The sequence below is a fragment of the Sturnus vulgaris genome, unplaced genomic scaffold, assembly GCF_052056855.1.
Source record: "Sturnus vulgaris isolate bStuVul1 unplaced genomic scaffold, bStuVul1.hap1 Scaffold_192, whole genome shotgun sequence".
NCBI classification, from domain to species: Eukaryota; Metazoa; Chordata; class Aves; order Passeriformes; family Sturnidae; genus Sturnus; species Sturnus vulgaris.
In genome coordinates, this window is record NW_028276155.1 from 2,107,264 (window position 1) to 2,134,349 (window position 27,086).

Consider the following 27,086-nt stretch of genomic DNA (forward strand, 5'->3'; position numbering starts at 1 on the left):
CCCCTCCCCCTACCCCTGGTCGGTTTTGCTTATGCTTTATAGGAACCTCAATTATACTAAATTACTTACTCTTAAATATTACATATCCTGAAATATATGTATTCTATACTTTGATTGCATTAATCTCATATACTTTGATTGTATAAATTTATAAAAATTACTATCAAAAATTTGCTGCTAATTTTAATCTTGTTGTTTGATAAATTGGATAAATAGAATAACATTCATAACCCTTCCTTCCTTCCTTCCTTCCTTCCTTCCTTCCTTCCTTCCTTCCTTCCTTCCTTCCTTCCTTCCTTCCTTCCTTCCTTCCTTCCTTCCTTCCTTCCTTCCTTCCTTCCTTCCTTCCTTCCTTCCTTCCTTCCTTCCTTCCTTCCTTCCTTCCTTCCTTCCTTCCTTCCTTCCTTCCTTCCTTCCTTCCTTCCTTCCTTCCTTCCTTCCTTCCTTCCTTCCTCCCTCCCTCCCTCCCTCCCTTCCTTCCTTCCCACTACCGAATGATCCCCCATCACTGACCAGGATCACAAAAAATGCTCCCAGCTGCAAGGCTGGCACAGCTCCAGGAGCCTTTGGACACCTCTCCCAGGGATGCACAGCCTCCCCTTGTTGGGCTGTCTGTGCAGGGCAGGGCCCTGGACTCCATGATCCCACCGGGTCCCTCCCAGCTCAGCCCCTCCCGCAATTCTCACCCTTTGGCTCAGCCTTTGTGTCCTTTAGAGGAGCTGGCAGAGCTGTTGGGGCCGGGCCAGGAGCAGGGCACCCCAACATTCCCCTCTCTGGGACACGGCAGCTGTGGCAGCCCCAGCGTTCCCCTGTCTGTGACACCACAGCCCTGGCAGCCCCAACCTTCCATCCCTGGAGACGCTCCATGGCAGCTTCCAGTCAACGCAAGGCACCGGCCACGGAGCACCCCCAGCCTGGCCTGATGGGGATTCCTCTGCACACAGCTCGGGCAAGGCCCCCCTGGACACCTTCCCTGTGCCACACACAAGTGTCACACACAGCTACAGAGCTCTGCCCACAGCTGCCAGGAGGAGCTGATTAAAAAATTAAAACAAAATTTAAAATTATAAACCACGATAATCAAACCCATCCAAGAAAACAAACAAATCCAACAAGATCAACAAAAACAAAACCAAAAACCACTAGAGAAGGAGAACATCCCCCCCCAATAGACCCGTTCCATCCTTCACTCGGTACACCTGCACACACACAGGGGCTGAGACTGCAAAAAAAGAGAATTCCTTGAGTACATTTGCAGGAAAAGCAGGTTTAGGACAGGCTCTCAGTTCCGACTGTTCTCAGCATTTGAAAACGGCCCCTTTGACACCTGCAGGGCCCTTGCCAATGGCAAGTGCCACACCCTCAGCCCATGGGGGAGAAAAGGGCTCTGAATTGCCCACCCTGGCATGGAAACCCTGTTCCCAGGCTGCTTCACACACAGGATTCTTCTGGATGAATCCAGAAAGCTGAGGGTCTGCTCTGGCTCCTCCATGTCCTAAAGCTGCCTGACAGAAGAAATGGAGGGTGGGCTCCAGCAGCACAATCCCTGCTGGCCCAGGGCACAGTGCCAGGAAGGTCTCTGCGTGCCCAGCCTTTGCTCCAGCCAAGAAAAGCTCCCGGCACAGGCTCACCTTTCCTGCTCAGCCACAACCCCCGAGTGCCCCAGCAGCAGGAAACTGACGGCTCTGGGCGGCACCGATGCTGGCAAACGCCAGACCTGGGCACTGCCAGCGTCAACAATCTGCTGGATCTGCAGTGCTGGCACCCACAAATCACCAGATCTGAGCAGTGCTGGTGCTGGAACCGGGGAATTGCCGAGTTTTGGCTTTCTGTGCATGCAAATTGCCAGACTTGGGATGTGCCAGGGTTGGGATGGATAATGATTTGACAGGAAAGTCTCACAGATGTGTATGTATGTGATAAATGTGATTCGTGTTAACTAAATTGTAACTATATTAGCAAAATTGTACTCATGTCAATAGAAAATAATTGCTATAAAGCCAAAAAAAAAAGGATATGAGTGAGGCAAAGCAGATGGAATCTCCAGATGTTGGAAGGGAATAGTAGAAGGACGTAAGTCTGATAAGCAGCATCTGGAAATAGTAAGACTCAACCTTGGAATGGGCCAAAATGGGATGATTCAGGCATGGGATTTAATCAGAGTCCTATTATGGAAAACATCTGCTCAGTCACACAGGGCACCTGTGCTACCTGCAGGTCACACCTCGGTCATTGATGAAGATGATGAGCCTTCATCAGAAATAAGACCCTCAAAAGGATGAGAGACCCCCTAACCCATTGGTAGAGCATGTCCCATACACATAGTGACGTAGATTTTAGGAACAGAAACTAGGAGGAATTTTCTAGAAACTTCTGTATTAATATGCATTAGCATATAGTATATAAGTGGGATTTTTAGCCTTGATTGTTCAGTACGTGAGGAAGGGCGAGCCCCTCCCCGTACCCCCGGTTGGTTTTGCTTATGCTTTATAGGAACCTCAATTATACTAAATTACTAACTGCCAAATTTTGTATATATTCAGATATACGTATCCAATACATTTTGATTATATTCACTTATATACAATTGTTGCTATTAAAAAAATTGCCTCAAAAATTAACCTTGTTGTCTGATAAATTGTACAAATAGAATGACATTCATGACAGAGAGAAGCATTTCCAGAGTGATCTTGATGCTGAATGTCTCCTCAGGAGCTCTGGGCACAGAGAAGAATGAGCCCCTTGCTGGCTGGCCCTGTTTGGACAACCTGCTCCTCACCCCCATCATAACTGTGTCATGATATCACCAACCTTTGACTGACAACCCAAATTAGAAAAAAAACCTCATAAATTTCTTTTTCAATTTAAAATGTTCTTAAATATTAAAATATATTTTTCTTATTTATAATATTACTATTCTCTATTTTTATAACCACATTTTTATATTTATAATAAAACTCTATTCATTATGAGCAACCAAAGAAATTACTGGCCAATGATTCTAAGTAACACAATTCATTCATTAAATAAACTCTATCGGTTATTTATTTCTCCTTCTTTATGATAATTTGTAGTATTTGACAATTTGTAATATTTGCAGTCATTTGGTCACCTTTATTATCATCTTTTTCTCCGACAGGCTCCAGCGGGGCACTTCGGGTCCAGGGAGACATTTCTGGGGCACATTTGCGGCAATTTTGGGTCTGGGGAAAGAATTTAGAAGGAAGTTGAGGACGGGAGGACACTTGGGAGCGTCGAGTGGGCCCTAACAGAGAACTTAGAGATGCTGAGGGAAAGTCTGGGCTTCGGATGTTACCTGGCTGTTTCAGGGAGGCCCTTGGCGGTCAGGGAGGGGAATCTGGGGCCATTCGGGGTCCGGACGGGCACTCGGGGGCTCTAACGGGGCTCTGCGGGGCGCGGGGGGTGATGGGAGTTGTAGGCGCGGGTATAATGAGGTTTAATGGAGCCGTGAAGCATCACGGGAGTTGTAGGCGCAGCTTCAATGTCTCTCAGTGGAGTGCAAGGCATTATGGGAGATGAATTCATGGTTAGAATGGCGTTTTACCGGCACAGCGGAGCATGATGGGAGCTGTAGTCCCGGAAGTGGTTCTTACAGCGAGTTTGGGAGTCTAGGAAGGCACTTAAGGGACAGTTTTCCCTCTGAGTGGCGGCTTCAGGTCCTCAGCAGGGAACATATACGGGTCGGGTGAACGTTGGGGGAGCCTGGGTACCTCTAACTGAGCTCTTTAGGGAGCGGGGCAGGGCAGGAGTTTCCGCGTGGGACTGGGTTATGAGGTGCTGCGAGCTCGCGGGGGATGCCAGGAGATGAATTCCCAGAAATACCTGTAAGGGGAGCATTCAGGGGATCTGGGGACGTTTTGGGGGGGTCTAGAATTGAGCCCTGAGCAGGTATGGGGCAGATGGGGAGCGGATACCGGGGTTCTGTGGGGCGCAGGGCATGATGGGTGTTGTAGTCCCGGCTCCAATGGGGCTCTATGTGGCCGCGGGGCATGACGGGAGTTAGAGGCAGAAAGGAAAGATGGCGCCGACTGCAGGCACCGCTCCCAAAGAATCGATTCCGAGAGCTGAATCTCCTTGGTGGCACCTTGGGCATTGCACACACCCGAGGAGTGTGTCTGCAGTGGGGAAAAATAGGAGTTTTAGATTGCTTTGAGAAAACAAAACAAAACTCCTCTTTGCCCGAGTCCAGGCAGTTTTCCAAGCAGAACAGGTGCCAGGTGAGTGAGGACAGAGAGGATGGGGTTGGGGAATGTGGAGCAAATGTGGAGCACTGGGTCAGACCTCAAGGCACATCTTCTGTGAGCAGGCCAAACCTCCTGAGGAGAGACCATGGATCGATATCAGCCACAAAATGCTGCAATCACCTCTGCTCTAAAGAGAACACTAATAAAATGCACTCTTTAAAATAGCAATGTGTATTATTAAGAGTCTCTTTAAAATGTTTCTCCATAACTGGAGAAGGAAAACTTCCTAATGAACTGCATTAGACCAGAGGGAAATCAAGGCAGAGCCATGGTTTGTTAGAAAACCTCTCAAGAGTTCAGTCAGAACTGAACTCCAAAGTTTCCTAAAGTTTTAATGGTTCCCACCGAGGGACACAACTGAGAAAGTGTCCCCAGGTTCCAGTTAGACCAGACAACTGGAGAGATTGATGAAAAGTGGAGACAAAGAGGAGCCAAATGTTGGTGCCCTGGGGCACAGCAGGGTCTGTGCCACCAAGGGCTGGGAGGAGACACCTTGTCCTGAGCCACTGGGGCCTCCTGGCACAGCCCCAGCAAGGCTGGCCACTGTCACCCCTTGTCCTGCCCTCAGCATCCCCCCATATCCCAGTGGCCTCAGGAATGTGCTGGGACGAGTCTGCGAGCATGAAAGAGCCCCCCAGGGCCATTCCTGACCAAGGCTCCCCAGGGACTCGTCCCAGCAGATCTTTTATCTGAGTCTTTTATGATTCTCCTCTATCTTGTCTTCTAATTTCTGCAGACGTGTTTCCACAGCTGTAATTCTGGCATGTGTTGGGCCATGCACAGTATCTGCATATGCTCGGAGCTTCTTTGCCATATCAAGCACGGTCTCATCCCTCTCGTCCCGCTTCATTATTGCCAAAGCAGAAGCGTATTCATGGGGCCCAAGCCGTACAAGTTTTCGCCACATCACAGATGTACACGGTACCAAGTCCAGATTCCTGGTTGTTATGTCATCTGAGAAGATAATCTCTGCCACTGCCATTTCTCTCAGGCGTTGGATCCCTTGTTCTATCGTCTTCCAGTGGGTCTGCTGCATATAAAGATCATCTGCACACAGGTATCTTTGTGCTACTCTATCCAGGACCCGTGCCCAGAGGCTGTGAGGGTTAGGCCCTCTCATCATTCCTTGGTCGATGACAGGATCATGTGACAGGGATCCCAAATGCCTGGCTTCAGTGCCATCCAGAATTGTAGCCTCGCCTGCAGCATCCCAAAGACGGACCAACCAACTAATTATAGACTCATCAGGTCGTCGGGTGTAATCCTTTCTTAGGCCACGGAGGTCCTTTAGGGAAAAAGACTCAATATTGGCCTCTGATCTTGTACCAGTTGCTTTGACTCCTGGTTTTATGTCAGGAGGCGTTGAGGGTCCTTCTCCTGCATCATCATCATCATCATCATCCACTGGTCGATCAGTCTTGTCTGTGCACTTTCCACTTCTCGTGCTGGTAGCAACAGCCATTGGTTGAGGCTTACTGACAGGTTTAGCTGCTGGCTTAGGCTCACTGTCTGGTGTAGTTGTTGGCCTCGAGCCTGGGGTGTTGGCTGCAGCCTGAGTGACTGGGATAGTGGCTGATTTATCTGCCTGTCCCCCTTCCTCTGTCTGCTGCCCTACAGTATCTAGCAGGGTACGGTAAGCATATGCCAGGGCCCAGCTCACTGCAATGATCTTCTTCTCCTTAGAATTACCATGGCACTTCTCTTTCAGGTACTTTGCCACCTCAGCTGGGTTCTGAATTTGTTCACATGGAAAATCCCAGGATGTAGGGTCAGAAAATTCCTTTAAGATTTGGCCCATATCCTCCCATTTCCCACACCACTCAGGATTTCTCACGCCTGGCTCTACTCTGGGGTCAGGGGTCTCAGCCCCTCTAGAAATCTCAGCTCTCATTCTAGAGAAACTGCAGACTGTATAGAGAAAGCTTACCATATTAAACACCAGAAAGATGGTCTCTTTAACACTCAGGGGGAACTGAACATTCTCTAATAAGGATGTAACAAATTCAGAGGAGAAGAAGGAAAACAAAGGCTGAAAAGCCTCATCCCCTGCTTCTCCTCTAACAAACTGAGTACACAACCACAACCAAGAACCATACATTCCTGGAACAGACTCCAGCACCTTTATAAATCTCCTGCAGGCCATTAAAACCAAGCCCAGCCCGATGGATATTCTGGTCAATGCCCCTCTGCTACAGAAACTACGCATTAGGGACAATACCGGAGCTATTTCTGGATAAGAAAATAAACCCAGGGAACACAGAGGTATTAAGACCTCAAAAAACCCTAGGGACCAAAAACCCATGCAGGCCTCCATCCCAAAAGACATGAATTCCAACAACATAGCCAATAACGGCTCTATACCAACACAAAATAATTTGAACCAAATTATTATTATTATTAGAACAGGGGTTTTTTCCCACTTTTTCAAGCCCTGAGATTTGCGCCAAAATATATGTCCTGGTTTTGGGCAAATTTGGGAGAAAACCTCCATAAGGAGCCCCCAGACAGCAAACCCCACGACTCCTCCCCCCCACCACCAGGTTCAGGATGAATTTCCTCAGAGAAGAGTGGGAGAAAAAACCTATTTATTTAACAAGCAAGACACTCCCCAGCACAGGGCAACAAACAACACCAGCTGACAAAAAAACTCTTTCACCGTTCTGAAGGGATGACAAGTTCAGTCTCTCTGGCGAGTGGTCGCCCAGTTGTCAGTCTCCGGCCCTGGGGAATGACTGCTGCCGGTGACAGAATGTAGACACCCGGTGTTTCTTGGGGTTTCCCAGGTCCCCGTCCAGAACAGGTTCAGATGGTATCCAGGAGAGGGAGGGGACAGGGTGGGAAAAAAAACAGTCCAGGGAAAAAGTTGGACTGCCTAGCTGAACTAACTAATAAGCAAAAAGCAAGGGCAAAGCGAAGGAAAGAAAAAGAGGCAGAAGCGAGCAAGCAGGCAAGCAAGCCAGCAAGCAAGCCGAGCTAAAACCTCTCCTAAACATAGACCATGGGGGAGGTGAGCCGGCTGATAACAAGACAAAAAAGCTTCACTTTCAGAGTCAGTCAATAAAGGGCAGGACATAACACCAAACATAATCAGAACACATGATTGGAGATAGAAACACCATAACATCACCCTAGGACAGATGTCAATCCCAGATAGGCAATGTCAGACACGGTGAGGCTGGGGTGAGAAGCAGGTTGTCCAAATAGCATTGGCCTGCAAGGGGCTCAATCTTCTGCATGCCCAGACCTCCTAAGGAGACATTCAGCATCAAGATCACCTAAGGAATACTTTAGTTTGCCCTTCTCTCAACTGAAAAATAAAAATAATATGCCCTTGATTAAAACCTAAATTCCTTCCCTTATCATTCGCAAGGAAAGCTCTGTCTCCTGCTGTTCACAAACAGAGAAGGGCTGGAGGGAGATGTGATGCTCAGAGGCTGTTTGGGGTACAGTGACCATGAAATAATGCAGTTTTTAATATTCTGTGAACGAAGGTGAAGAATCAACAAAACTTCTACACTGGACCTACAGAGAGCAGACTTTGGCCTATTCAGAATGCAGATTTGGGGATAATTTAACTGATTTTTTTTACAGGAAACATCTCTTAAAGGATTCCAGGAAGAATGGAGGCACTTCAAGAAAAGAACCTTGAAGGAGCAGAAGCAGCCTGTCTTTCATTTTCCTCAGAGAGGAAAGTGAGCTAACGAGGAAAATAACTGGCCTGGCTAGGCAAGGAGCTTTTACCAGGAACTCAGGGAGAAAATAAGGTGCATTACCTTTGGACAGAGGGGCAGGCAACTCAGGAAACGTTTAAAGAAGTTGTTAGGTCATGCAGAAAGAAAATCAGACATGAAAGCTGAAATTAGGAGTTAACTTGGCTGCTTCTGTGAAGGATAACAAAAATGGTTTTATAAACTCATTAATGGCAAAAGGAGGGACAAGGAAAATCTTCATTCCTGATGGGGGGGGATATGGCTACCAAAGATGAGGAAAAGGCTGAAGTATTCAACCTCTTTGTTGCCTCAGTTTTCAACAATAAGACAGGTTGCCCTCAGGACAAGTGTTCTCCTGAGCTGGGAGATGGGGACAGGGAGCAGAACAGACCCCTGTAATCCAGGAGGATGCAGCTGGGGACCTGCTGAGCCACTCAGATGCTCACAGGTGTCTCTGGGAACAGATGGGATCCATCCTAGGGGGATGAGGGAGCTGCTGGATGAGCTCCCCAAGCTGCTCTCCATCATTTCTCATCAGTGCTGGCTCAGCAGGGAGGTGCCAGAGGACTGGAGGTGCCAATGTGAGCCCATGCCCAAGAAGGGCTGGAAGGAGGATGTGGGGAACTGCAGGCCTGTCAGCCTGACCTGGGTGCCTGGTGAGGTGATGGAACAGATCACCTTGAGTGCCATCACAGGGCACCTACAGGATGGCTGAGGGATCAGAGCCAGCCAGCGTGGATTTCAATATCTGCACTGATGATCTGGATGAGGGCATTGAGTGCAGCATCAGCAAATGTGCAGATGGCACCAAGCTGGGTGTGAGTGTGGATGTGCTGGAGGGTAGGAGGGCTCTGCAGAGGGACTCAGACACCACTGTGACACTGACACTGCAGGGTGCCATGGCACCAAGAATCCATTGTGACACTGCAGGTTCTTGTGTCACCAGGGGCCATTGTGACACCGTGCAAACGAGGAGTCCATTGTGTCACTGTGGAGCCTTATGGAATTCAAGGTACCTGTGACTCCATGGGGCCTCATGAAATCAAGAAGACAGTTGTGACACTTTTTGTCATTTTGGAAACAGGGAGACCACTGTGACACTGCTGGACCTCATAAAACCAAGAGGCCATTGTGACACTGCAGGGCCTTGGGGTGACCAAGGTGCCATTGTGACACTGTGGGGCACAAGGGTCTAAGAGACTTTGTGACACCCAGGGACTCAATGGAACCAAAAGAAAATTGTGACACTGGGAGGCCTCATGAAACTGTGACATCCTAGGACCATATGGAACCGTGTTGACATTAAGGTGGGTGTGAGTGTGGATCTGCTGGAAGGGAGGAGGGCTCTGTACACAGACTTAGACAGGCTGGATCCAGGGCCCAAATTCAATTAGGTTGAGTTTAACCAGTCCAAGTGCCAGGTCCTGCACTTTGACCACAACAACCCCTGCAGTGCTACAGGCTGGGGACAGAGTGGCTGGACAGCAGCCAGGCAGAAAGGGACCTGGGGACACTGATGGACAGCAGGGTGGACATGAGCCAGCAGTGTGCCCAGGTGGCCAAGAAGGCCAATGGCACCTGGCCGGGGTCAGGAATGGTGTGGCCAGCAGGAGCAGGGCAGTGATTCTTCCCCTGTGCTCAGCACTGGTTGGGCAGCACCTCGAGTGCTGTGTCCAGTTCTGGGCCCCCCAATTTAGGATGGACATGGAGGGGCTGGAGCGTGTCCAGAGCAGGGCAACAAGGCTGGTGAGGGGTGTGGAAGCAAGTCCTGTGAGGAGTGGCTGAGGGACCAGGGGTTGTTTATCCTGGAAAAGAGGAGGCTCAGGGAGTCATGGTAGTGTCAGGGCACAGGTGAGACATGATGATCTCCAAGGACTTTTCCAGCTTTTCTGAATCCATGATTCTCTGAAACCACCCCTGGAACTGTTCCAGGATGAGTCCTGGGCCTCCTCTTCACAAGGTCCAGCAGCCCAGGTCCCTCAGCTTCTCCTCACAGGCCCCAAAGCCCATCCTGTCAGTCCTGCAGAGCCTCTCCAGCCCCTCCTCATTGCCCACAACAGGGAGCCCCACACCCAGACACAGCAGCCCAGATGTGACCCCCTGGCCTGTGGTGCCTCTGGCAAGGGAGCAGCACGAGGCACTGCAGGACCCTGCAGACAATTCCTGAAGCACTTGGAGGATGATCCTGCTCCCCAAGCAATGTTCCCATGGTAGCAATTTGGGAACAGAAATAGGGAGTGGGGCCTGAGAGGAAAGGGTAAACAGGGATGGGCTGTTTGTAGGGGAGGGGATGGGGATGGACAAGAGGAAGAAACCTAGATGAGGAAAGAGTAAAGAAAGCAAAGGTGAAGCCAAGGAAATGATCAGGGCAGTTTGGGGATGGCTGCCAGGCAGCCCTGGCTCTGAGCAACATCTGCAGTGGGACAGGAAACTCACAGCTCATGGGTACAAACTTTCTGGCTGAATTCAGAGGCCACGACAAAGCTGAGTGGTTTCCCTGCCGTCCCCCAGCCCTTGCTGGCCCCAGGGGCTGATGGCATTTGTGCTCACTCAGCTCCATGTCCCCACAGCAGCACCATGGGGGTGCTGAGCCTGCTGTGTGCAATGCAAACAAGGGCTCCTGAGCCAGTGCTGCCGTGTGTGTGCCTGCAAGGATGGGGCTCCTGTGTGAGCTGGGGGAGAGGCCAGGGCTGCAGAGGGGGGATGTTGTTGGCAGGTGCATGAGGACGCTCTGGGACGCTGCCCTGGGGTGTCCAGCGCAGTGGGGATGGATCAGCCCCTGCACTGCTGCTCCTTGCCAGGGTGTCCCCCTTGCAGGGACCTTGCAGAGCACCAGCCATGCTGTTTGCCCCCAGCCTGCCCACAGCCAGCCTGGGGCTGCTCCCGGGGCTTTTCTGTGCTCAGCACTGGGCTGGCCAAGTGTTGTGGAGAGAGCGTGGCCAAGGAGCCTGGAGCCCCCAGGCCCTGGCCTGAGGCGTCAGCGCTGCCCCAGCAGTGCCCATGGCCTGTCCCTGCTGCAGCCCCGGCACTGCCACCCCCAGGGCTGTGCCCGGCCCCGAGAGCACTCAGGCCCTGCAGCAACACGAGGGCCAGGAGGGCAGCGGGGCAGTGGCACGGGAGCAGCACTGGCAGCACCAAGTGCTGCTGCTGCTGCTGTGCCAGCACTGATCTGCCCCCAGCTCTGCACACAGACATTGCTGCTGCAGCTCCAGAGAAGGGAAGAAAAGGGGCATCTCTGGAGAAATCTTTGCTGGGAGAACCTTTATTTTATTTTATTTAAATTACCAAGAGCACAGCCCCTCATTGACACAGTCTCTGGGTCACAGGAAAGATGGAGAAAATCATAAGGAAATAGAGCACAAATAATGACATTTCTTAGTGTACAATATTGAAAAGCTAAAACAAAGGAAAGAAAAGAACAAACCAACAAGCAAACCAACAAGAAGAATCAAAGGAGACTTTTATTACAAGTGATTTTCAGAAATTGGCCAGCAGTTTACTGTTTCTGAAACCACCTAGTGTTCAGTCTCCACACTGCAGCCTTGAGCTCCTTGTTCCTCAGGCTGTAAATGAGAGGGTTCAGGGTTGGAGGCACCACTGAGTACAGAACAGACAGGGCGAGATCGAGAGATGGGGAGGAGATGGAGGCGGGCTTCAGGTAGGCAAACACTGCAGTGCTGATAAACAGAGAGACCACAGCCAGGTGAGGGAGGCAGGTGGAAAAGGCTTTGTGCCGTCCCTGCTCAGAGGGGATCCTCAGCACAGCCCTGAAGATCTGCACATAGGAGAAAACCATGAACACAAAACAGCCAAATATCAAACAGACACTAACAGCAATGATCTCAATTTCCCTGAGATAGGATTTGGAGCAGGAGAGCTTGAGGATGGGTGGGATTTCACAGTAGAACTGGCTTAGGGCATTTCCATGGCACAGGGGCAGGGAAAATGTATTGGCTGTGTGCAGCAGAGCATTGAGAATGGCACTGGCCCAGGCAGCTGCTGCCATGTGGGCACAAGCTCTGCTGCCCAGGAGGGTCCCGTAGTGCAGGGGTTTGCAGATGGACACGTAGCGGTCGTAGCACATGATGGTCAGGAGGGCAAGCTCTGATCCAAGGAAGAACACAACCATAATCACCTGGGCCACACATCCTGAGTAGGAGATGGTCCTGGTGTTCCAGAGGGAATTGTGCATGGCTTTGGGGACAGTGGTACAGATGCAGCCCAGGTCGCTGAGGGCCAGGTTGAGCAGGAAGAAGAACATGGGGGTGTGCAGGTGGTGGCCGCAGGCTACGGCACTGATGATGAGGCCGTTGGCCAGGAGGGCAGCCAGGGAGATGGCCAGGAAGAGGCAGAAGTGCAGGAGCTGCAGCTGCCGCGTGTCTGCCAATGGCAGCAGGAGGAAGTGGCTGATGGAGCTGCTGTTGGACATTTCCTGTGTCTTGGCGTGGGGATCTGTAAGAAAAGTAATGATGGAATAATTCAGTTTGGAGAAGATTTTAAATACCCCAGCCCAGCTTGGTGGCACTTTCCCCCCACTGCCTGCCCAGGGCTCTGCTGCCTGGAGCTGTCCCTGCCAGCAGCTGTTTCCCTGTGCCCAGGGCTGGGCCCTGCCAGTGCTGCCAGAGTCCAGCCCAGCCCTGGGGGCTCAGCTCTGCCCTGCAGACCCCTCCCAGCACAGGACACTGCCCAGGGTCAGCTCTGCCTCTGCAGGCTCTGATGGCAATGTCATAGCTATCCTGAGGAGGCTGGAAAAGTGACACTGATGCTGCCTGTGAGGGACCCTGTGCTAATTTCTATCAGTGCCTGCTTTATTAAAATCCAAGAAAAAAATATTCTATTTTTACCAAACTGAACTTAGAGATTAATATCTATATGCAATTTCCCTTCTACGCAACGCAGAGCAGTAGATTATAAAATCAGGATTTTCCTTTTTATGCAGGCCCTGCCTTACTGTGCTCCCTGTGTAATCTACCTAGAAACATTCTGGAGTTAAATGTCATGCTGGGAGCAGTTCTGAACTATGCAGCATCCTCACCACACAAGGACAACCCTTCCAAACCTCACCAGCTGTCTCCTTCCACCCAGACCTTGTCCCCCAGTGCTGGGAGCAGCTCCCAGGGCTGGCTGAGAGCTGTCCCTGGCAGGCAGCAGAGTCCCTGCCCCAGCACAGCACCTTGGGCTGCAGGACCCTGCTCTGCACCACAGCCCTGGGCACCCCTGGCTGCTCTACACAAGAGATCATCAGAGAATGTACTCACACAGTCTGCAGGCATTGGGATGTTGCAGCTTTAGGAGATCACTGCAGGAGCTGCAGCTGCATTGTCCTGCAGCCAGAGGCTTCCTGTGTCAAGGGCTGGGAGTGATTCTGCCCCAGGCACTTCTGAGCATCTTCCCAGCCCTGACTGATTGAAGCTCTCTGTGCCTCTGTGCTGTGCCCGGGGTGGCTGCAGGCAGTGCCCCAGCCCTGCTGAGCTGGGAGAAGAGCTGCTCATCAAGAGAAATGTGTTTTTGAAGCTCTTCTTGGTTGCCAGGATCACCTTCTGAGCCAGGAGCCCAGCCCAGCTCAGCAGCACAGATACTGCACAAGGGCTTTAATGACCCTCTTGGGATTGGGGCTGAGTATCTGAACATCAGTCCCTGAGTGGGAGCTGAAGAAACTTCTCAAGAACTCCAAGTCACAATCAAACTCCAAAGTTTCCTAAAGTTTTAATGGGTCCCACTGAGGGACACAACTGAGAAAGTGTCCCCAGGTTCCAGTTAGAGCAGGAAATTGGAGGCAGTGATGACAAGTGGGGACAAAGAGAAGCCAAGTCTTGGTGCCCTGGGGCACAGCAGGGTCTGTGCCACCAAGGGCTGGGAGGAGACACCTTGTCCTGAGCCACTGGGGCCTCCTGGCACAGCCCCAGCAAGACTGGCCACTGTCACCCCTTGTCCTGCCCTCAGCATCCTCCCACATCCCAGTGGCCTCAGGGATGTGCTGGGACGAGTCCCTGGGGAGCCTTGGTCAGGAATGGCCCTGGGGGCTCCTTCATGCTCCCAGGGACTGCAGGTTTTTCAGAGGACTTTGGATTTTGCTTTTTCCTTGGAGTTTGTGAGAGCTTTGTGCAATCATGGCCTCCAATTATCTACTTTAATTAGTCCCTTGAGAACCTTTATAAGTAACAACACTCAATAAGGCTCATTAATGTTTCAAGATACTTCAGTTTTTTAAAGTACTTTCCTTATTCCTTTCTCTCTGAGTGGTTTTTGGGCAATCCTGGCCTCCCATTCTCTCCTCCAAGGAGTCCATGAGGAGCCTGTGTAGGGGATGGACCTCAGTGGTACCCATTAATGCTTTGAAACACTTTGGGTTTTCTTCTGACTTGGACTTGTGGAAAGGTTTGTGCAATCTCCTCTCAGGCCCTGAGGTTCAAGGGCTCAGCACCAAATGCACCACGGGGCTCACTGGGATCAAGCTCGTCCTGACAAACCATGGCTCTGCCTTCATTTCCCTCTGGTCTGGGGCAGCTCATTAGGAAGGTTTTCAACTCCAGATATGGAAAATTATGTCAAAGATCTTCTTGGAAATATCTGTTCCTATTTCAGTGGATGCATTTTATTACTGTTCTCTTTAGAGTAGAGGTCATTGCAGCATTCTGTGATTGATATTGATCCAGCGTCTCTTCTCCGGAGGTCTGGCCTGCTCACAGAAGCTGTGCCTTAAGGTCTGACCCAGTGTGGACAACCTTGCTGCACATTCCCCAACCCCATCCTGTCTGTCCTCACTCACCTGGGACCTGCTTTGTCCCAGTTTGGAGAACTGGCTGCACTCAGGCAAAAATGAGTTTTTTCCCTTTTTTGTTTTTCTTGGCTTTTTTTTTTTTTTTTTTTTTTTTTTTAAGCAATCTAAAACTCCTGGATTTCCTCATTGCAAACAGACACCTTCCATTAGTGTGTGCCAGCCCAAGGTCCCACCACAGAGGTTTCCCTTCTCCAAGGCAGAGATATGTAACGAATGTTTGAGACCTTTGGATTCCTTGGTTTCACAAGGCCTTGTTGTGTCACTATGCACTCTTGGTTCCATGAGGTTCTGTACTGTCACAGTGGAGATTTGGGTCCATGGGACCCCACAGTGTCACAATGCTCTTTTGGGTTCCATGAGGTCTTGCTCTGTCACATGGACTTTTGGTTCCTTGGGTTTCCATATTCTCAACAATGGGCTCTGTAGTTCCAGAGTGTCACGATGGACTCTTGGTTCCATGAGGTTCTTCAGTGTCAAAATGGAATTCTTGGTTCCATGGGGCCCCACAGTGTCACCATGGTCTGCTTGGTTCCACAAGGCCAGGCAGTGTCACAATGGCTCACAGGTTCCATGGGGTGCCACAATGTCACAGTCCATGAGTTCCATGGACTCAGTTCCATGAGTTTCCCCAGTGTCACAATGGTTCCTTGGCTTCACCTGGCCCCGTGTGTCACAATGGACTCTTGGTTCCATGGGGCCCCGCAGTGTCACAGGGGTTTCCTTGGTTCTGTGAGGTTCTGTGGTGTCACAATGGATGTTTGGTTCCATGTGCCCCACAGTGTCAAAGGGGTCTCCTTTTTCCTGTGGCACCCAGCAGCAAACCCCACTGGCAGGGCCAAATGCCTGGGAAGAAGGAGGAGGGGACATTTGGAGTGATGGTTTTTGTCTTCCCAGGGCACAGTGACGTGGGCTGGGGCCCTGCTGTCCTGGAGATGGCTGAACACCGGCCTGCCCATGGAAGGGCTGAGAGACAACAACCTCTGTGCATGGAACTGCAACAGCAGAGAGCTCAGGCTGAAGGCTGGGTTTAACAGACTGTCACCAGCACAGGAACCATCAATGTGAGAGGAAAGATGTGTGCTCATGTCTTTACAAATCATTTGGTGGGTGAAGGGATGGGTGTTCAGGTGTTTGAAATGGGTTGTAACATTTCTACTGACTTTGGGCAGCAGGTTTGTTACCGGGCCCAGCCAGCTTGGCTCCTGACACAGACCAGGGTTTGTACTGTTTTTTACCTATTTTCCTGGTTTGTAGTGGTCCATACTGGTGTTTTCTAGTCGATACTGGTTTGTACTAGTTACTAGCAGTTTGCATTAGACTTTTGCATTACTTTTTTATACTGGTTTTTACCACTTATACTGTCCCATACTGGTCTATACTGGTCCATACAGGTCCATACTGGTTTATACAGATTTCAGGGTGCCATCGAAGCTATCGTTTATGGGGCAATGGCTGGGGGTGAACCCCAAATCCTACGGGGTGTGGCACCACCAGGGCTGGGTGCTGGGCAACGCTGCAGCGCCCCCTGCTGGCCAGGGAGGACCTGGCAATGTGCGAGCACCTCCTGGTGGCCGACCCCTGAACTGTGAGTGGCTTGTACTGATTTGTACTGATTTGTGCTGGGATAGGTTCCAGGGCGTACTGGGATGGGGCTGGGGTTACTGGATTGTACTGGGTTATACTGGGAGAGAGTGTGTGAGTGTCTGGGAGGATCTAGCACTGTGTGTACTGGTTGTACTGGGTTATACTGCTTTGTACTGGGATGAGGTGCTGAGGGTGTTACTGGTTTGTACTGGGTTATACTGGGAAAGAGAACAGGGGTGTGTGAATGCCCCCTGCTAGCTTGGAGGACCTATTGGCTAACTTCGAGTTATACTGGTTTATACTGGTTTATATTGGGATGGGGTGCTGGGGGTCACTGGGTTATACTGGGATGTGGTCCTGGGAGTGACTGGATTGTAGTGGTTTATATTGGGTTATATGGAGATATTCTGGATTTTACTGGGTTAAACTGGGGTTTTCTGGGGTTTACTGGGTTATACTGGGAGGGGGCTTAGGCATGCTTGGCACTCCACTGGGAGCAACTTCTGGGGATGCTGGCCTTACTGATTTATACTGGGATGGGGCCTGGGACCTACTGGGAGTGACTTCAGGTTGTGCTGGCCTTACTGGCTACTACTGGGTGCTGCCGCCATGGGCTCAAGGGGCTCAGGCGTTGCTCGCAGTGCTTACTGGTTTATACTGGTGCCATCGCAGTATAAACCTGGGAGCCCCAGGACCACACTGGGAATGGGTTTGGGTGCATGAGGCCTTACTGGTTTATACTGGGAGCTGCTGCCACAGGCCTCAGGAGCTTGGGAGTGGCTCAAAGTGCTTACTGGTTTATACTGGTGCCTTTCCAGTCCACACCTGGGAACACTGGTAGGCACTTGTGGCCGGGCAGGACCTCAAGGCCGAGCTGGCCTTCACCAGGGCCTTGCTGAGCCACAGCTTCTCCAACTTCTCAGCCTGGCAGCACTGCCTGGGGCTGCTGATGCCCACCAGGAACTACGGCAAGGGCACTGCCCCCTGGAAGGCTGAGGGAAGGTGAGGGATTTCCTTAAAAAACTCCCCCAATTTTGCGAGATTCCCAAAATTTTCCAGCCCCTCCCTCACCTAAAGTGGGAACTGGTTGGTTCTGTTGCATTGAATGGGTAGATCTGGTGTTCCTAAATCCCCATTCACTTTAAGGGGAAGACCTCAACTCCTGGATACCTGGGTGCCCCCGTCGAGATATTGGGATTTCCCCCAGCGTCCCCTTAGAGATTTTGAGGTGCCCCCTTTGCCCACCCCAGAGCTGGAGCTGCTGCAGAATACCATCTTCACCAACCCCATGCAACAAAGCACCTGGCTGTACCTGTCCTGCATCCTCTCCCGAGGTAACTCAGGGCTCCCTCCCACCCTTGATGTCCTCACCTGGAATTTTGGGGTACCCCCCGAATGTTGGAGTCCCCTGTGACAACCCCACAGCTGTCAAGGGCCATCTGTGTCCATGTGGACCAGGAGGACTGTGGCCACCATCTTCTCCTGGCCTGTCAGGGTGAGGGAGGGAACTTGGGCTCCCAAAAATAACCTGGATATCCCCCAAAAATTATCTGAGTACACATGGAAACTGCCCAAAATCAACTGGATTCCCCCCAGCAATCACCTGGGTACACCTGGCTATCTCCAAAAATCACCTGGGTACCCCCAAAAATCACCTGGATACACCTGAGTACCCCTTACACACCTGGATCACCAAAAACCCCTGGGGCCCCACAAAACGAGTGTCTCAAACATCCTCATTGCTTTCACTGGGTAGACCTGGCTCCCCTAAACTGCATTGCCTTTAAAGGCTAGACCCACTGTCCCTAAATTCTTATTCATTTCAATGGGTTAGCTCTGGAGTCCTGTTTATCTCCATTTATCTCTACAAATCCCTCCCAGTGGTCCCACTTTTGCTTCAGTGCTCCCAGTCACCCCAGTGTCCCTCCTTAGCCCTTCCCAGTGCTCCCAGTTGAAACAGTAACTCTTCCCAATCAAGCCCTATCAATGAGTAGACCTGGTGTCCCTAAATCCCTATTGACTTCACAGGGTTAGATCTGGTGTCCTTCAATCCCCTTTGACTTCAGTGGGCAGAGCTGATGTCCCAAAATTTTTGGCACCAAAAATCCCAATTTTCAGCTTGGAATTCCCAGATTTTGGGATGAAAATCGACATTTTTGGGCTTACCTGGAGGCACAGCTCCAGCATAGACAGCAGGTGAAGGATCAGGGATTCGGGATTGGCCTCCAGGAATTCATCCAGAACATCCAGAGCATTGGCACTGTAGTCCTGGAGTGGAAATTCCCAGAATTCAGCCCAAGATTTCCTCCAAATTTTATCAAATTTCTTTATTTTCGGGCCAAATTTCCACAAAACCCCATTGATTTTAATGGATAGACCAGGTGTCCCTAAATCCATATTGACTTTAATGGGATAGACCTTGTGTCCATAAGTCCCTATTGATTTCATTAGTCATGTCTGATGTCAAAAAAATGTGCATTGGGAGATTGATATTACAAGAGATGAGGCAACTGAGAGACGTTGTAAAAGATGGTTTATGGCCTCATGGTGTCAGTCTCATAGAAGGGTGAGACATTAAAGTTGTTACATCCAACACCATAATATCAGAACCTGCCTCATTCTTAGTTACAATGCCTTAAGTTCATTTTTTAGCCAAATACTTCTGTGAAGTTTGCCAGCATTCTTTTACACCAATCATTAATTGCTTTCCTTCTCATGGCTTTACTGCAATGCATCATTTTTCAACCAATCCTATAACACTTCATAAACCTACATTGATATATCTTAAACTTCTAATTAACTTTATAACAGGTTCTATTGCTAAGCTTTACAATCTTTTACTATCTTACTTAACATACTGCTTTGCCTACGTAATACTTCTTTATGTTTCCTTAAAACATATTTCTACTTAAACTAAAAACTTATATTATTGTTTTAGATCTATTTTCCTTTTAATGCTCGGATTGTCCAAGATTTCTCCAAGGTCTTAGGTCAAGCCTTGTATCCATCTCAATCTCTGAGCCTGTTTGCACAAGGCCCTGAGAGCTCTCTGTGCCTGCATTTCCCACACCACCTGTCATCTCTGCCTCCAATTTCCTGCTCACACTGGAACCTGGGGACACTTTCTCAGTCGTGGCCCTCAGTGAGACCCATGAGCAATATCAGACACTTTGGAGTTCGATTCTGTCCAAATTCTTCAGAGGTTTCCTAGAAAACAACAGTTCGGCCTTGATTTCTCTCTGGTCTGGTGCCATTAGTTTGGAAGTTTTTCAACTCCGGTTATGGAGAAATATGACAAAGACCTTCTTAGAAATATCCATTGCCATTTTCAAGGGTGTATTTTATTAGTGTTCTCTTTAGAGCAGAGGTGACTGCAGCATTCTGTGATTGATATTTGTGAGAAATGGATTTGTAAAGGATTCTCAAATCCTGACTGAAAGCTCACACAGACTTGTACATCTGTATGCAATAGTGTGCTGAGTTAGAAAGGCCATGGAATAAAGAAGACATTGCTGAGAGAGAGATCGAACTAGAAACAAGATTCAAACAATGGCCTTGCAAAAAGAACATATATTTAGGAGAATTAGAACTGTGAAAGATGCATTTTGGCAAGACTACGTGGAGTAAAATACTAGGTGATTGGTGTTAGAGTTATTACCACCATTGTGTGGCAAAAGCTAATAGGCTGAAAAACATTTATAAAATATTGAATATTGAAACCAGGAAATAACTTGGCTTCGGATAGAATGGCATTGAGTTTTACATCTCTTAGGTTGTACCTTTCACGGAGTATAAGAATGGAATAAAATATTTTTAAAACCCCTCTTAGTTGCCTCATCTCTGTAGAACTGGGATTTTCCAACAGTGCTGAGTCCCTGGACATCAGTCCCTGAGAGGGAGCTGAAGGAAAACTTCTCAAGAACTCAAAATTAAATTGAAACTCCAAAGTTTCTTGAAGTTTTAATGGTTCCCACTGAGGGATATGACTCAGAAAGTGTTCCCAGTTTCCAGTAAAAGGAAAACACTGGAGGCACTGATGACAGGTGGGGACAAACAAGGGAAAGGTGTCTCTGATGCTGAGCACACCTGGATGTGTTTCAGGAATGCAAAGGGCCAAGGGCTGAGCCCCAGCCCCTGGCAAGGGAGATCCTGTCCCTCCCTCATTGCTCAGGGCTCTTCCCGGGCCACTGGGCTCTGGCCATGTGCAATGCCAAGGGCAGCACCATGGGGCGGCCCCTGCCAGGCTGCTGAGCAGGGACAAGGAGGCAATGAGGCCCCAGCACAGCAAGGCTCACTTGTCCCCTGCTGGCCTCAGGCCCAGGGCCAGCCTGCATGGCCCAAGTGCTGCAGGAGTTGGCTCTGTCAGGGCCTTTCAGCTGCTGCCCATCCCTGTGGCCTCTGCAGCCCAGGCTGTCCTACGGTGTCCATGCCCTGCGCCTCTGTCCCTGCAGGCTGTCGTCATCCCCCGGCTGCCCCACCTCGCTGGCCCCTTCCTTTGCTGACAGCTCTGCCTCCTGCCTGCCTCTGCCTGCACACACAGAGCCCTGGCCTTGACACCAAAATAGTTAATTCAATTTTTACTGTGCCTGTGAACTTTCAGCAGAGAAACAAGGCATGCAGGAGCTGCTTTCCCAGTAGAGACGGTCAGAAGAGAAGAGAAACACATCTGGCTCAAGGGTGAAGTGACAGAAAAAACAAGGACACAACTTGGTAACTTGTGGTGGGTTTTATAGAAATGGTAAATTTGAATACACATGTAGTGACTAAATATAAGCAACACACTGGTAGAATCACGTGTCCATATAAGTTTAGGAGTTATCCCACATTGGACCTGAAGCCTGAAAAAAAGGATGTCCTCTTTAACACAGAATCTGTGTTAAGGAGTCTTATTCTGATATTGTGGAGATTTGGTGACAGTGGGTCCTCACAGAACCAAGGAGTCAGCTGTGACACTGTGGAACCTGAAGGTGCACTGTGGAACCGCCTGCAACCATGGGTGCATTGTGACACTGCAGGGCCTTACAGAACCAAGGTGACCATGTTATAGCACAGAACCTCGTGGAAAAAAGGCTCCATGGTGACACTGCAGAACTGCTGCTGAGAGTACGAAAGCTCATGGAACCTGAAGTCTATTGTGACCAAGGGGCCATTGGGACACTGCAGATCCAAGGAGACCACTGTGACACTGAGGAACCTCATGGAACCAAGGGTCCATTTTTACATTGTAGGGATTCATGAAACCAAAAGTCCAGTGTGACATTGCAGGACCTCATGGAACAATGGAGACTATTATGAAACAGGATCACAGAGGTAATGAGGTTGGAAAAGATAATGAAGTCCAACCTATCACCTAACTTCACCTCATCAACTAAACCATGACTCTGAGTGCCACGTCCAGTCTTTTTTAAATGCCACCAGGGATGGTGACTCCACCACATCACTGGGCAGAAGATTCCAGTGCCCAATCACTCTCTCAGTAAAGAATTTTTATCCTGATGTCAAACCTATACTACCCCTGGCTCATCTGCAGACTGTGTTCTCTCATTCTGTCAGGTGTTGCCTGGGAGAAGAGACCGACCCCCACCTGACTACAGCCTCTGTTCAGGTGGTTGTAGAGAGTCTCACTGGAGACCATTGTAGCCATTGGGGCCATTGCAGCACGGCAGGGCCTCATGGAATCAAGGGGACCACAGTGACAGTGTGGGGTTCCATGGGACAAAGGGGCCATTCTGACACTGTGGAACCAAGGAGATCATTGTTACACTACAGGGCCTCATGGAACCAAGGAGGCCATGAGGACACTTTGAGGCCTCGTGGAACCAAAGGACCATTGTGGCACTGCAGGGCCTCATGGAAACAAGGGCACAAGAGTGACACTGTGAGCTCCAAGGGACCGAGGGGGCATTCTGACACTGCAGAACCAAGGAGACCATTGTGACACTATGGGGCATCATGGAGCTGAGAGTCCTTTGTGACACTGTGAGGCCTCATGGAATCCTGGAGGCCATGATGACACTTTGAGGCCTCGTTGAATCAAGGGGCTCTGCAGGACCTTGTGGAACCAAGGAGACCCTTCTGCCATTGTGAATCCCCACAGAACCAAGGGTCCATTGGGATACTGCAGTGTGGGAAATGCAGGCATGGAGAGCTCTCAGGGCCTTGGGCATACAGGCTCAGAGATAGAGATGGGTACAGGGTTTGACCTAAGACCTTGGAGAAGGCTTAGAGAAGTAGAGCATTAAAGCGAAACAGACATAAAACAAGAATATAAGTTTGTAGTTTAAGTAAAAATATGTTTAAAGAAAACAGAAATATGGATTATGTAAGCAAAGCAGTATGTTAAGTAAGATACTAAAAGATTTTAAAGTTTAGCAAAAATAACTCGTTATAAAGTTAATTAGATGTTTAAAATGTATCAATGTAGGTTTCTGCAGTGTTATATGATATACTGAAATATGATGCATTGCACCAAAGCCATGGGAAGCAAAGCAATTAATGATTGGTGTAAAAAGACACCAGGAAAGTTCATAGAAGTTTTTGATTGCCTAAAAACTAACATAAGGCATTTGTAACCAAGAATGAAGAAGCTTCTGATATTATGGTACTGGATGTAACACCTTTAATGTCTCACCCTTCTATGAGACTGATGAAATAAAGCCATAAACCATCTTTGACAATGTCTCTCAGTTGTTCCATCTCTTGTAATATTAATCTCCCAATAGAGATCTTATGGACATCAGGTCTACCCTTTGAAATCAATGGCAACGTAGGAATAGCAAGTCGACCTATTTTAAAAAATCAAAGGGGATTTAGGAACATCAGGTCTACCTTTTGAAATCAATAGGGATTTAGGGAAACCAGGTCTGCCCATTAAAGTCAATGGGGATTTTGCAGAAATTTGGTGCCAAAATGGGGAAATCTGCGGGAAATACTGGGTTGAATTCTGGGAATTTCCATTTCAGGATCATGGTGCTGACACTCTGGAAGTCCTGGCATAATTCCTGGGAGCTAATCACAAATTTTTGATCCCACACCTTCATCCCGTGCTGGAGCTGTGCCTCCACTTAATCCCAAAATCTTTGTTTTCAGTCCCAAATCTGGAAATTCTGAGCCCAAAGTTGGGATTTTTGGCAGAAAAAAATGCAGACATTGGGTTTACCCACTGAAGTCAAAGGGAATTGAGGGATACCAGGACTACCCATTAATAGGGCTTGATTGGGAAGGGTTAGTGTTTCAACTGGGAGCATTGGGAAGGGCTAAGGGGGGACACTGGGGTTACTGGGAGCACTGGGGCATAAGTGGGACCACTGGGAGAGATTTATGGAGATAAATGGGTATAAACAGGACTCAACATGTACCCTTTAAAGTCGATGGGGATTCAGGGACACCAGGTCCACCCAGTCAAAGCAATGAAGATTTTTGGACACCAATTTTGGGGGCTCTCAGGGGATTTGGGTGATTTAGGTGTTCAAGGGGTACCCAGGTGTATCCAGGTGATTTTTGAGGTAATCCAGATGATTTGGGGGAGTACACAGGTGTACCCAGATAATTTTGGGGGATCTCTAGGTTATTTTGGGGGCACCCAAGTGTCCCGACTCTCCCTAACAGGCCAGGAGAAGATGATGGCCACTGTCCTCCCAGTCGACGTGGACACAGATGAACCTTGGCAGACGAGGGGCTGTTGGGGGCACCCCAACATTCAGGGAGTACCCCAAAAGTCAAGGTGAGGACATCAGGGGTGGGAGGGAGCCCTGAGTTACCTCAGGAGAGGATGCAGCACAGGTACAGCCACGTGCTTTGGTCAGTGGAGTTGCTGAAGACAGTGCTCTGAACATGGTCTAGCTCTGGGAGGGGGCAATGGGGGCACCCCAAAGTCTCAAGGGTGCAGCAGGGGAAACCCCAATATCTGAATACTCAAGTGTACCAGAGTTCAGGTGTACCCATTAAAGTCAAAGGGGATTTAGAGACACCAGTTCTACTCATTCAACTCAACAGAACGCATCACCTCCCACTTTAGGTGAGGGAGGGGCTGGAAAATTTTGGGGATCGTGTGAAATTGTGGGAATTTTACTGGGCAATTGCTCACATTCCTTCAGCCTTTCGTGGGGCAGTGCCCCAGCCTCGCCCTTTCTGGAGTCCCTGGCAGATGCAGGCAGTGGTGCCAGGCTGAGAAGTTGGAGAAGTCACATCTCAGCAGTGCCCCAGCAAAGGATAGCTTGGCCTCAGGGTCCCGCCTGCCAGCCAGCACCCACTGGTGTTCCTAGGCATAGACTGAGAGGGCACCAGTATAAACCAGTAAGCACTGGGAGCCACTCCTGAGTCTCTGAGACCTGTGGCAGCAACTCCCAATATAAACCAGTAAGGGTTGATGTGCCCAAACCTGCTCCCAGTGTGGTCTAGAGGCTCCCAGTGTGATCTAGTGAGATGGGGAGCATAAATGGTTTTGAAAATTCAGAATTTTAAAAGCATATAATATGCTTAAACAGGTAGAGGGGAAATTGAGCACATAGCAGAAACGGTATGTAACAAACCAGATAGGAAGTTATTTGCCAGGAAAAGCTTTAAGATAACAAATATTGCAAAAACTCAGCAAAGCAAGACCTGGCTATTGTACAAACCCAACAAAACAGAAACCTGTGGCTCCAGAAACCAGCCAGGACCAGACAGGTGGTTTTGAGTAGGACAAGCTGACCCGAGGGAGAGCCAAACCTCCACTGTGGCTGCCCAAAAGCAGAGTTCAAACAGCGATTACTGAGGAAGACATATGGCCTTCATCCCAATAACCACGAAACACAACCACCAGGAAGGGTGGCAGCTAATTTTAATACAAAGGAAGAGAAGGTGGAAATGGGCGGGCAGGGAGGGCTGGGCTTGTGGGATCAATGTGTATTTATACCTGGAACCTGTCTTGACCAGGTACACGTGGTTTGGAGGAAATATCCCCCCATGCGTCCCCCATGTGCTGCCAATGAAACACTCTCTACAATTGCAGTGTCAAGTGCTGATTCTCGAAATCAGTTGTTGAGCCAGCCAGAAGGTCTTCGTCTGTCTGCTGGAGCACAGGGGACATTGACATCCCAGTGCACCCCGGACTTTTTCCAGAGCTGACCTCTGCTCCCCGGTCACTCTCTGCAGGGACGAGCAACCAACCTCCTATATGGCCTAGAGGAACGTTTGACCAAAATGTTTTGGGGGAGGCCCAAGGTAAGGTGAGCCTGTAAGACACTAGGGATGCCTGCACATGGCTAACAGTGTGTCAGAGACATCCGACACACAGAGCTGACAGATTTGGGGAAGGTATTTGGAAAGTGGCAAAGGGGTTTCTGTTGACCACTTAGGGTGGCCACTAGCAAGTTTGGGGGTAACTTGAAGGAACCAAGGTGTTCTCAATATTGTTAACAGCATAACTCACTTCTATAACCCTAACTGCCATAAATATTCTGTGTAAATTGTGCTTGTTGTTTGTTGTAGGGTGGTGGAAGGAAGTATTTTATATGGTGGATGGTGTTTTGTGTTTGCATCACTCTCATTTTGGTGGTGGAGATTTTGGATTTTGGGGAATGTCTGCTCTGTTTTCTGTAGTGGACCTGTGCAATATCTGGTGTAACACTGCCCTCTTGTGTTATTAACTGTCATTGCAACAAGTTAAGATTTCTGTTCTTTTCTGAGGCGTGAGATTCTATTGTTTCTGATGTAATGCTGCCCTCTTGTGTCTGTAACTGTCAACGACAGGTCAGTGATTTTTTTTTTGAAACTGTCAGAGTTTAAAAGGTGGTGGAAGCTGGGAGTGAGTGCGGAGGGCTCGACCAAGCAAAGAGGAAGCCCTTTCTAGGTGGCTCCAGATTGAGCCCCCGGATTTCTTGAGGGATCAAGGGAAACTTGTACACTTGGTAAGGGAGGACGGGGGAATAGAGCAGGTACACTTGGGAGGAATATTCTCAGATTCCATAGATAGTTATCTGGGTTTTGATTGGGAGCAACCTCTAATGAAAAAGGAACCTAGAAGGGTTAGACCAATTCCTTGCTTTGCGTGTGGACCAGCAATTTGGACACCAAGGTGGCATCCAGCCTGGGACCTCCTACAGTGACATTGGTGCAAAAGGAAGTGGCACTGCAGATCTAGGAGGTGGACGCCTACATGCCCCAGGTGTACCCCGGACCCATGGCATCCTATTCAGGAATTAATACAGGTTGAGTGTGAGATTGTGAATTTGATCTGTGCAAAGAGTCTTTCAGTTCCCAAGGACTGGCACGTTTTCGATGAGCACTGGGAGGAAGTGAAAGAATATTGCCAGCAGAGGTTTGGGAGAGGAGATAAGAGAAATAAGGAGAGAAATCATGGGGACCCAGCAAAATAAAGAGGTGCCTAGGAGGAGCCCTTTAGGATGTATACTAACCCACTGGAAGGAAGTTGCGGGGACAGGAGAAACGGAGAACAAAAGGGTTTTCATCAAATACTCGAATCAATGGTGGCCTCTCTGGAAATCAGAAGATGAGGCAAAGTGGCCATTAAATGGAACATGGGACTGGAACACCATGTGGAAGTTAATGTTGTTTTTAAGGTGGGAAGGAAAATGGGATGAGGCATCATATGCAGATGTTTTTCATCTTACAGAACCACCCAGAATGGCAAAGGGATTGTGGTATTAACCCTCCACAAGACCCACTGATCCTAGCAATGGAAAGAGAAAACACAAGGGTCTCACGTATATTAAAATGATGCTGCTCAGCCTGTAGTCTTGGTCA